This window comes from Temnothorax curvispinosus, unplaced genomic scaffold, assembly GCF_003070985.1.
Source record: "Temnothorax curvispinosus isolate PA1 unplaced genomic scaffold, ASM307098v1 QBEX01010941.1, whole genome shotgun sequence".
NCBI lineage: Eukaryota > Metazoa > Arthropoda > Insecta > Hymenoptera > Formicidae > Temnothorax > Temnothorax curvispinosus.
This window is the reverse complement of record NW_020220721.1, coordinates 694,678-704,717: the sequence shown is the minus strand read 5'-3', so window position 1 is coordinate 704,717 and position 10,040 is coordinate 694,678. Positions and strand designations below refer to the sequence as shown.

General features: G+C 27.2%; 1 protein-coding gene across 5 annotated transcripts in view; it reads right to left on the bottom strand.

Moving 5' to 3' along the window:
- Positions 1 to 3,155, bottom strand: part of LOC112460973 (putative fatty acyl-CoA reductase CG5065) — a 9,469-nt gene extending 6,314 nt beyond the window's left edge. For all 5 annotated transcript variants that reach the window (XM_025025959.1, XM_025025957.1, XM_025025960.1 and 2 more), the window contains exon 1: positions 2,989 to 3,155. The gene's annotated coding sequence lies outside the window, so the exon portion shown is untranslated. The remainder of the gene's footprint in view (positions 1 to 2,988) is intronic.
- Positions 3,156 to 10,040: the final 6,885 nt, after the last annotated feature.

Here is a 10,040-nt window from a genome sequence, read left to right as displayed (position 1 = left end):
TTATAAATCACATTTAAAATCATGAAATTTTCATTAAAACAAAGATATATATTTTATATCTCCTTCTTAATTAACAAAAAAGACGTATTTTATATTTTTTCCTATTTATTTTAATTGAGCAATAAAATCTGACGCATTCAAAATTTAAAATGAACTTTACACAAAGAAATGATGATCGAACTGTTTTGTCACAATTGCATGGATCTAATTTCAAATTTAAGGAGAAAATATTTGCTAACTATGGTCTGTTAGTATAGGTGCTGATCAAATTGACTTACTCAGCGAATGATTGCTATTGCTGACCATGATCGAAATCATGATTCGCTAACTTTGGGCGATCGATAAAGTTTGTCATGTAGAGGTCGAGTCCGCATTGTGTTTTCATGCTCGTTATTGCTTGCACTTTCACATTCTCTTTCGCACGAACTAAATTGATTCGAATGACAGGGCGCCGATAAAGTGAAGTCGTTATACACTTTTACAAGTCGTAACCGTGCATCGCTTCTCACAATAATATAGCCACTCAGGCACTCACTCTTTAAAACTCTTTCGCTCAATGCAATAGAAACGATTGCAAATATAGCTGTCAAGGTTTTCATAATCGAGAATAACAGGTTCATGATCAATGGTGACATAAAAATCATTTTAGTTTTGAAACTGTTAATGTGTTTGTTTCTTCTTTTAAGCAATTACGAAAATGCCGAGTTAATGGAAATATTGGAATTAATTGATAAATTGCTATTTGCATATAATAAATTGCCTATATCAATCTCGCATCTGTCTCGCAAATTAACATCTATTAGCCTTTTTACATTGAACAGCATTAAAGAACAATAAATAATATAAATCAAAAAACAAGATAAAATTAAGATGTCCATACGCTCGATAATAGCAAAGCTGAAGGAAAGTTAAACGGTCAAAATTCGAGCAAAAGAAATTTTTAGATGTTATAGTTTAGAGTTAAACCTTCCTTCAGCTTTGCTATTATCGAGCGTATGTATCTTGTTTTTATTGTTTATAGACGCTGGCCTTACAATGCGTTATAGACATAGAGTAGTGCCTTTTAGATTCCATGTTTTCAATTTTAATGTTATATAACTTTATATCTATTTTTTGCGTAATTCATTCACTCAATGTAATATAAATCTAAACATAAATAATATAAAAAACAATAAATATAATGTAAATCTGTGCTTGATTTATATGTATATATCTAAGCTAAATTATTGTTTCTGTTATAAAAAATTAATACTTTTTTCCTTGTTAATTTAAATTAATTTGCATTAATGATATTACTTATATTAGGTATTTTTTTGTGTAACTAGTATTACATATGTGATTTATTGTTATATATCCGTCAATCAGAAATTTTGATACTGTATAAAAATGTATAACACATTTATTGTAATAATAACGCTGCTCTTAAGTACATTTCAGCTCAAGTTTTTAACAGTTAGAAGAAAAATTAGAAAATTATTTATTATTAACAATATATTTAAAAAAAAGATAAAAATAAATTATAATTACTAAATTTTATAAAATTTCTAAAGTGTACAAAGTGCACAAAATTTATTATCAGCAATGTTAATGATTACAAAGTTAATGGTCTACTTGTTTGAAGTTTAAAAAATTGACTGCGCATAATAATTCTTTAATTTTCTATTTGCATGTAACATGACTTCTTTCTATTTTTTTTCAGTACTTTATGTACTTTGATATTATTTTCTTTGAGTATTCGCAAAGAAAAGAAGCTTATCAAATTGTGACAGTTTGATTGAAATAATTATTACTGAATACTATATTGCTCATATTACGAAACATCGTTGTTACAAAAAGGGTGTTACAAATTAAATTGCACTCAACTTAAAGAGAAAACAAGATAAGTCAGTTATGATATCATATGGTTCGAGTTATTATATGATATTCGCGTCTAAACTGATTTATTCATTCGCTTTTACACAATTCATCTAGATAATTACAGAGATTAGGTCGGCTATGCATTCCGTTACGTAATGCAATAATTCGGCAAAATGCGGCAAAGCAGTTTTTCAAGTTATCTGTATATCTTTCTATCCAATGAGGAAAGTGCACGCCTCTATGCACTGCGAAGCATACACGCGTAATCCACAAGAGTCGTGCAAACTTGCAGCTAAACGTTGCGTCACGTACCGCATTAAAATTTGTATTAGTTTTAGCATAACAATGATTTACTCAGTAAACAAACCAATCTGTCAGGAATTCACATAGATAAATTGAGATGACACATAAAGTTTTATCTTCGAAAGAATAAATGTCAAATAGGATTAATGTGCACCTACACACGGTTGTGAACGTTAAATTAAAATATAACTAAAATAAAAAAAAATGAGAGAAAAAGAAAGGGCGAAAGAAAGACAGAGAAGATAAAATATTTCAGAAATAAATTATTTGATAATTATTCTCGTTTGACTATACAAAAGTTTTAAAAAATATAATAATACTGCGCAATATGCAAAAACTAAATTAAAAAATATTTAAAAATCATACGCTATGTTCTTACCTAACTAATCATTCACAAACGTTAGACATTTCTTCTGCTTTTAAATTTTTATATTTACTTTTACTATAATTTGATTAATGCAGAGTAAATACTTAATGTATTTAGTTACTGTATTTATACTATTGCTATGTTTACAAAGTTATAAAAAAGAATAAAAAAGGTGGAATAAGAAGAAAACTGTATCTAACAATTATCTCAAAAATTATGAATTGTCTTTTAAAAAAATATATCTGGATACGATAATAATGGAAACTAAACTAATAGATCAATTAGACAAACAGATGCAATTTTTTTATTAAGACCATTGATTTATTTCAAAAAATTCTATTTTGAATAAAAATCCTTTCGTTAAAAAAAAAAATTATCCAAAAATCATCAATTAAAATGATTCTGTTTTGAAATAATATTGTAGCAAGTGCAGAGTATAATAGATGTGAAATATTAAATACCTGATGTCGATGCTCCACACGTCCGATTTAATCCTTTGATTGCCTGCGATTAGCGCAATGTTCTTGTTGCTCCGTGAAGAATAGATCGCGCTTACTTCGCGGCGTGCTCGCGAACTTACTGAGCTCCTTCGTAATCCGTGCTGAAAGTTGTACTGTTGAAGAACGACCTGCCGATCTCTCTCTTTCTGTTTCTCTCCCCACCTGCACATAACTGTAGCTGCACACGCCGGGGCACACACATTATGAACTTTTTCTTTCCTTTACGTCAATTTTCCAGTCATTATTTCGAATAACGTAGGAAATATAAACTGGACTATAAGATAATAGATTCTTATCTTACTTTGAACCTTGAAACAAAAAGAGATCTTGCATCTTTCAGAATTATTAATATATATATATACCTTTCCTACCGAACAACATTCGCCGCAGGTATCGAATGCAGGTAGTTAGCTTTAATACACATTCTATTTAACGTAACTACGTTTGCAAGAGTCGCGAGAAATAGGAATCCGTCATTGGTTTTGTATATCCTATTGTTATATCTATGCCTATATGCGTAAAAACAGTTTGATGTTTATTGGCGGAAAGCTATTGGTATAAACAGTACTGTTCTCTCTCTTGTCGAGAGAGTAAACCAAGTCGGTTTTCTTCTACTCTCACTCTCTTGGTCCTATAAAGAGTTCACGCACCTTCACAATTCTTACATGCGCACGAGATTGTTTAGAAGTGTAGGAAGTAATAGCTTGATGAAAATAGAATATATACAAAATTTAAAATATTTAATCGAACGAATTTATTTAAAATAACAAAATATATTTTTAAATAATTTCATTAGACCGAGTGTAATAAAATTTGCTCAGCGTCTTATAATAAATAATAAGCTAAAGGAAAAAAATATTATATGATATTAAACATTTTATTATTATAAATCTCTAGAAGATAATAAACTTGATTTTATTATACCTTATTTTTTAGCAAGATAAAAGCAAAATATTCAGTATTTTATTAAAAACAAAGACATTGCCCAAACATATCAAATATAATTTGTAGAAAGTTATTTAAAATAGTAAATTTAGAAAAAAATTAAAAAGTGAAATATTTATTGGTATATAAAATATTTTAGTTACTATATAATTACAGCAATTAGAAAGGGGCAAAGCTTAAAATCTGCTTACATAATAGATTTCAAAAAATGCAGTTTATTTGTAAGAAATATGGTAATTATAATTTTCCAAAAATATAAAATACTGTGAGAGATTCCATGAGAGAGATTCCATTTCTAAAAAAGACATGTAAAGTCGATACTCGAAACTATCGAAGTTTATTGTTGCCGTTTCTCCGCAATGCCGATTAGTTTTCTTTATTAAATAATTATAAATTATAATTAAATAATTATAAGATAAGATTTACTACTACGGGGGATTATTAATTTATTTATGTTATACTTACAATTTTATAATATAATATTTTTTACTAACAATTTTATAATACAATTTTATAATATTTTATACTTGCAATTTTATAATATTTTATTAATGTTTAAAACCTAGCATTATTTAGTCTGACTCTTCTTCTATTCATCTTAATAATCATTGAAAATTTGACCTAATAATACATTATCAAATTATCAAAATATAAAGATAAACACATGTGAAGATAAACTATAAAAATTTTGAATATAATTAATTGTATAATTATGGAGTAAAAATTTATTTACTACTATCTTACATAAAGTTTAGTATTTAGCATTTACATTGTGTTTCCTTGTCTGAGTTATTACCGTGGAAATCATTAGCACCACGGTCTATAAAACATTTAATAGACAAGTTGACGTAAGAAATGATTTTATTGACGAAGTTTATTATATGCTACACATCACATTCGCTGTAATCGCTACTTACGCTGTCAGAATCATCTAATGTCCGATTAAATACATAAAGGTATTATTGGATAAGATGCATAAGAGTGATCAGCCGGATCATGAGATTATATTAGGTGAATGTGAAAGCCGCCTACCTCACAGGTTACTGACCTGTAGCGATGCAATGCTTGTTGCAACTTCGCGAAAACTGGAATTCAATTATAAAATTTAACGTCTAATTTAACAATGTACTCTGTTGATTTAAATTCTGTGATATATATTAATGAACATCAAGGAAATAAAAAAACCTTCTGTTTCCTCGAAAATAATCAAAAGTAATTTGAAAAAACATCGCAAAGCAAAAAACATCAATTATTACAATTCCTATTATTCAGCATCATCAATTTTCTCTCTACAGAAACAGATGCAAGAAACACCGATTACAATACCTGCGAAAATCTTAATAAATCTTTATTTTCTTGATCACTCTTTGTATTAAATTAGAAACCTAATAAATAAAAATGCTATATAGGAAAAAGAGAGAGTGTCAGTAAGATCTTAAAATATATATACATTGTATATATTTTATGGATTTGTCCTATAAAAGTAGCCATTAATGAATTATTATCCATTATTAAATTCTTTTTATGTACATTCCAATGACATAATAGATTTAAACCAGACGGTCAATTAAGATTTTTTTAAATTATTCTAAAAGAACTAAAGATAGTAACTGCCCATATTACAACTTTTTATTTCTCTCTTTCTCTCTCATCTTCTTCTCTATAATTTAATATGCACAGTAAGTTTATATGTCATAGGCACACGGTATATACTGTATCATATTAGGTATGTGTATATAAATGTAAAACATAGTTCTTCTGTTTCTACTATATCCAGATATATCGATTAAAGCTGACGCATCCAAAAACTTTTAAAAAATTCCTAAAGTATTTATATAATTTATATTTTTATATAATTTTTAAAGTATTTATATATAGTTGTATCAATATGCTCATCAATAACTACTATAATTTTCCTCTTGCAGTATAACTTTAGCAACTTACAAAGATAAATTTGAGATACAAATTTTATCGTGTATCAGAAAGTTAATAGAAAGAGTCGGTAAGGTAAAGAGTATTTAAAAAATTAAGAAGCATATTTTTTTATATTTTTAAAATTTTGTATGAGGAGATACGCGGAGACCTGTTAACCGAGGCAAGTTATCGTTCGTTCAGTTACCTTTCACAGTATTCTCGTTTATCCATATCCGGGACATCGAGTCTCCAGTTTTGCAGTCATAGTGTTGCATAAGAAGTCTGCGACGCCGAATCGGGTGTATTAAATCTAGAAACTTGATTTCATTGTAATTTCAGATTGCGCCATCATGAAACTCTAAAAACGTGAGCGTGAATTAACATCGATAGTCACCGCTTGTTGCATTTGTTAGTCGCGAGCCCGTATCTCCGGTTTCTATATACAGAAAAATGAATATTCTTGATTTGAAAATATTTCTGATTTCAACGTGAAAATCTTGAAATAAGATCATATTACAAAGTAATAAGTAGTTAAACAAAGTAACTTGCTTGAATGAAGTATTTTACATAGTTCAATCAAGAAAAACAAGTTGAAGTAAAAAGTTAAAACTCTTATAAAAAGATAATAGATTGTTGCATATATACGAGAGTAATCAGTACACGTTATGTATAAGTTCTGATTTGAATATATAAATTTTTATTTGACACTTTTTTTGCGTACCTATAGTTCAAAAACACACAATTCAGGTTTCAAGTGAGTGCGAATGGAGGATGTAATATAGACATAAAGAAACCTTTCGCTTTTCTAGTCTGTTTCTCGTCATGTGCATCCCAGGAACAGAAATGTCGAAATTGCGCGTCAAAATTTCAATTCGCTGAGTTTCGTGACGCGAACTATTCTATAAATAGTTAACGGGAATTCATAAAATGATCAAGGTTACGAAAGATCACAATCAGACCTTGAATGGCAAAGTTTAACTATTCACGAGATGACTATAGACATTAAGCAATAAGATGACTACAGAAATGTAATATAAATAAAACATAGCGTAATTCATGAAATAACATATTATTCAAAAAGTACCGTGAAATGTTTATTAATTGCGGATTTAAATGTGAATGTAATTTTATAAAATATTTAATCTTTTGTCGAAATGTATATAACTTATAAATATTTAAAACATTTTTAAATTTGCGTAAATTAACATTGGTAAAGTAATTTATTATAGTTTATCTTATTTTAAATTATAATTAACTTATCTTAAATTATAATTAACAAAATGTTTTATTATTGCTTTGGAAATAATTTATTATCAATTTATTAGCAACTTTATTGATTCAAAACAATGTATAAGAAATGTTACAGCAAATAATGCTTAATAAAATATTTTTATTCTAAAAATTTCCTGGTATTATTTTATTGTGCTTAATAATAAAAGTTTGTTCTGCATAAAAGAATATACCTATATGTTCATTTATACGTGCAAAATTTATTTCTTTGAAATAATGCTGGCCACACACATTTTCTGTAAGACGTAACATAACAGTAAGGTTTCTACCAATCGCGTTGCTCGATTCGGCCGTCTGTAACCGTAGAAGTAAGAATTGAGCAACGCGATTGGTCGAAATCTTACTGTTACGTTCTGCAAAAAGTGTGTGTGCCCTGCTTAACACTCGCTGCGCAATGCACGTCATCGATTACGCAGATTAGTGTTTATAAATGTCATATTATAAATGTCAATAAAAGTAACTTAGCCTTTAGTCTAGTCTATGTCGGTTAAACTATTGACAAAATATTAATGTCACATATATCTATGTCAAAACTACATTCCTTCAAGTGACATGCAATTTGCATTTACGCCAGATGATTATATCCTATTGGAATTAAAAATTAATCGTTTTGGAATGTTATGTTCCTCTCAGATTATTACGACATCTTCCGCCAAGCCCCCGTGGCCTTGATAAAACGATAATACTTGTATACCTATCTTAAAGAAAACTGGTCTCTTTTATTATCAGATAGTTTCAACGTTCGGTAATACTAAATCATTGAATAAAAAATATACCTCCAGAAAAAGAGAAAACATCAAATAACCATCGAAGAAGACCCTTTCCAAATTTTGATTAAAAAGAATAACTGCAAACGCTTCTTATAAAATGGAAACTTTTCTTTAAAAATTATAAACAGTTAAGTTATTATAAAAAATGGCAAAATTATTTTTTAATTGATTGTGCAATAATCATATTTAAGTCTGGTGAATTGTGGATAAATCTCTTTATATTAAAAACAAAATTCAATATTATTTATATATATATACAGTTCAATAAGTAACAAACTTACAACTAATTATTACCCTTTTTCCTTCACGTCCTTAAAGAATTTCTATTATTGGATGTAGGTATACATACGTATATAATGCAGTACAATCATTTAAGATAACTGTATAAATTAATGCATTCTGTGCAACACACATATTATATCTGCCGACATAGAATTTATATCTTTGTTTAAATATGGCTATTACTTCTATAATACAAAATTCTTTAATATTATAAAAAGTTATAAATTTCATATACAATCATAACAATAAATCTTTTAATATAATAAGTAAATTTAAATAATATGTCAAGTTTTTATAACAGTAATTTTAAAAATCTTTATAATTTAATATTTTAATAAGACAGTTTTATCTGTTTTTATTCCTTCTAAACGTTAACTGTAAAAATTTAAAGTTTATTTAAGTTCAGTTTATTGAGAATTAAAGAATTTTCCATCCATATTATATTTTAGTGAAGAAGTATATCTTCTTTACAAGTAAGTACATAATACCTCAGTATTTGACTAGTGCAGAGTATTCTCACAGATTTGCGTAAGTACATAATACATTTGCTGTTTGATCAGTGCACATCCTAATAGGTTTCCATTGAATAAATAGATTACGTAACTGATTAATTACGCGATTAAATTATATTTAAATATTCTTAATCTTAAAGAAACATTTTCGTAAGTATTTCTTTATTATTTGATCATACAATTGAATATTTTCAGTGTGTCTTATTTCAAATATATCAAAAGTATTTCCTTCTAAATAATAAATCATTCAGCGAGTTAATAAAGTACAAAGATCACAACACGTGCGAAACTTAAAATCACGTCATAATTGTGATGAGCAAAAAAGGCGTAATCGTATATGTAAAATAGCATTTCTGCATGCGTACACCGACTGCTGAAAAACACTAAAGAAGCAAATAAAAAGATTAACTCTTGATCCTTACCTTGGCTAAGAGATAATTTTCAATATAAACTAGGCAAGTTTGTTACACGCTATGTAATTTCATTTAAAAAGTATAATATTATTTAACTTTTGAACTACGATTTGAATAATTATTTAACGCGAAACCACGTTATACATCGTTGTACATCTAAAAGAATAAAATATCGGATAATATTCTATGCGTTATATATTTAAAAAAAATTTATAATTTTTTACATTTTGTGCAATAATTTACTTTTTTATTACATTTACGTATAGACGGGTGATTATGAAAGATTTGTGATGGAAAATAATTTATTATGTATAAAATATAGTACTATAATAGTTTATATTAATTCTAATCCGTAAACAAGGTTTTATATATACATATATATATATATATATATATATTCGAGCAAATTAGTTCTCTCACTCTCTTTTCAATATCTCAATAACAAACCTACTTCCCTTTAATATACACTGAAAAAAGTGTTAATCCGAAATAATATTTAGTCCGATACGTTCAACTAAACATCATGTTAGTTAGTTAACTAAACATTAGTTATATTATATACTTATTAAATTGTTTCAACAATTAATTAATTTATTATAAGTTGCACTAAAAAAAGGTATAGTGCATTCTTGTCAACCATCAAAATTTTTTAATCAAAAATTGACTAATTCAACTAATGTTTAGTTAAATTAACTAAAATGTTTAGTTGAATGTATCGGACTAAATATTTTTTCGGATTAACACATTTTTTTTTCAATGTATAGCAATATCATATAAACATATTTTATATGTGATTATATGACAAATTTTTTCTTAGGACGTTTTAATATAAATTTTAACTCTCAATTTAATTAATCGGATGTAAATATATGAAATTCAAGATGTCG